Source organism: Aplysia californica, unplaced genomic scaffold, assembly GCF_000002075.1.
Source record: "Aplysia californica isolate F4 #8 unplaced genomic scaffold, AplCal3.0 scaffold01440, whole genome shotgun sequence".
Lineage (NCBI taxonomy): Eukaryota > Metazoa > Mollusca > Gastropoda > Aplysiida > Aplysiidae > Aplysia > Aplysia californica.
In genome coordinates this window covers 19,927-22,590 of record NW_004798710.1, presented here as the reverse complement: position 1 = coordinate 22,590, position 2,664 = coordinate 19,927, and the positions used below count along the sequence as shown (strand labels likewise).

Sequence of the window (2,664 nt, the reverse complement as noted above, 5' to 3'; positions counted from 1 at the left end):
AGATAAGGACGGAGATGTTTGATAGGAAGAGGAGTAAACTACACCAGAGCACCCGCCAAACACCCGGGCCACCACTGTCAGGTAATAAAGTCCAAAGGAGCTATATAGGCCTACTATAGGCCAATTATTTGGTGAACATCGTGGCTGTATGAGAATCTCGTAGCCACAGGGCTATGCTCTCACAGTAAAGTGCAACAATCTTTCAGTTTTAGTAGATCCAGGTGTTTTACGGCACTTGCAACACAATGAAATAAGGCCATATAGGCCTAGGTTTTAGATATAAGTGCCGAAGATTAGAGGTGTTATAAGAGAGTAACAACAAACACAAAAAGGGAGGAGAGATCAGGAGGACAGATCTAGATATCTAGAATCTAGATCTAGAGTAGATATCTTGATTTCTAGATCCTAGATGTTTGCTAGGAAAGAAGGAAGAAACCACACCAGACCACCCACCAGACCACCCACCAACAGACTACAACTTACCGTCAACGGCAACGTCAGCAGGAGTCACTTCTTTTTGCTCCTCTTTTGGAGGCTCTGGAGAGGAAAGAGGAAGGAGCTTTTCAAATAGATCTACAGCTAGTACAGCTTCTTCACATTTCTTTTTCTTTCATTTTTTTGTGGGGGGGGGGGGGAGTCTAGACTAGATTTAGATCTAACAGTTTAACGGCACTTGCAACGCAATAAGTTCATATAGCCTAAGTGCCGAAGATTAGGTGTTACAAGAGAGTAACAAACACAAAAAAGGAGAGAGAAGGACGGGCGACAGATGTTTGATGATAGGAAAGAAGGAGCAAACCACACCAGAGCTTTGCAACTTTGCAAGATAAAAGTGATTTAAAACATGGGTTTCTACATCTTTCTTTCCACTCCTTACACAAGAGGATATGTCGGTAAAGGGATGTGACCGTCTACAAAAAAAGAAAAAAAATGCAATAATTGAGTTTATACATCATATTTCCACTCCTCAGACCACGAGGAGATTGGTCTTATAGATGTAACTCAATACAACGATCAAACACAAAATGGGAATAGACATCGGCTTTCCTCTTGGAAAATAAAAGGATGGTGATCTGAAGATATAACTTCAAATTGTATGGATTGAATTGTCTAATTTAACGTATTCATACAAGGTATCTGATCCCATACAATCAGCGGATTCCAAGTAGTGTCCTTTTAGACATTTTGATTTATAATAATATTACTGCATTTACTATTTTAATATTATTTCATTATTTTACTCAAATCAGTTCTATTGTTAGTACTATTGTTCTTGATATTGCTGTTATGACTCTTCTACTCCCTCTCCTTCTCCCCCTCCTCCGCCTCCTCCTCCTCCTTCTTCTCATTATCAATATTTGTATTATGATAATCACTATTTATTTATTTATCATTTATTTTTAAAGAGTTTTACAACACTTGCAACGCAATAAGGTGATATAAGTGCCGAAGAATAGATGTGTTACAAGAGAGTAACATACACAAAAAAGAAGGGGAGAGATAAGGACGGAGATGTTTGATAGGAAGGGGATCAAACTACACCAGAGCACCCGCCAAACACCCGGGCCACCACTGTCAGGTAATAAAGTCCAAAGGAGCTATATAGGCCTACTATAGGCCAATTATTTGGTGAACATCGTGGCTGTATGAGAATCTCGTAGCCACAGGGCTATGCTCTCACAGTAAAGTGCAACAATCTTTTAGTTTTAGTAGATCCAGGTGTTTTACGGCACTTGCAACACAATGAAATAAGGCCATATAGGCCTAGGTTTTAGATATAAGTGCCGAAGATTAGAGGTGTTATAAGAGAGTAACAACAAACACAAAAAGGGAGGAGAGATCAGGAGGACAGATCTAGATATCTAGAATCTAGATCTAGAGTAGATATCTTGATTTCTAGATCCTAGATGTTTGCTAGGAAAGAAGGAAGAAACCACACCAGACCACCCACCAGACCACCCATCAACAGACTACTACTTACGGTCAACGGCAACGTCAGCAGGAGTCACTTCTTTTTGCTCCTCTTTTGGGGGCTCTGGAGAGGAAAGAGGAAGGAGCTTTTCAAATAGATCTACAGCTAGTACAGCTTCTTCACATTTCTTTTTCTTTCATTTTTTTGTGGGGGGGGGGGAGTCTAGACTAGATTTAGATCTAACAGTTTAACGGCACTTGCAACGCAATAAGTTCATATAGCCTAAGTGACGAAGATTAGGTGTTACAAGAGAGTAACAAACACAAAAAAGGAGAGATAAGGACGGGCGACAGATGTTTGATGATAGGAAAGATGAAAGTGATTTTAAAACATGGGTCTCTACATCTTTCTTTCCATTCCTTACACAAGAGGATGTCGGTAAAGAGATGTGATCGTCTACAAAAAGAAGGGAAAAATGCAATAATTGAGTTTATACATCATATTTCCACTCCTCAGACCACGAGGAGATGTGGCCCTTATGAAAGTGGCTATTCTCACCCGCCCGGAAGTTCTCGCAAGATCAACTCCTCCCCTCTTCTCTCTCTCTGTCTCTTTCTGAATACTGTCTATCGGTGTGGACGATCAAATTGACCCCAAAAAAGTTCGTGAGAGAAAGAAAGAGATGAACAAATTTACACAAAGGGAATGGTTGTGACAAAAATGAGTAGGATAATAGTGTGTGTGCGCAGGTG

At 40.2% G+C, this 2,664-nt stretch overlaps 1 long non-coding RNA gene across 1 annotated transcript in view; it reads right to left on the bottom strand.

The window, feature by feature from the left end:
• The window catches only part of LOC101845598, a 2,609-nt gene extending 461 nt beyond the window's left edge, over positions 1-2,148 (bottom strand). Inside the window, exons 1-2 of the long non-coding RNA XR_004859429.1 lie at positions 1,982-2,148; positions 484-537 (exon numbers count right to left, since the gene is read on the bottom strand). This is a non-coding gene — a long non-coding RNA (uncharacterized LOC101845598). The remainder of the gene's footprint in view (positions 1-483; positions 538-1,981) is intronic.
• Positions 2,149-2,664: the final 516 nt, after the last annotated feature.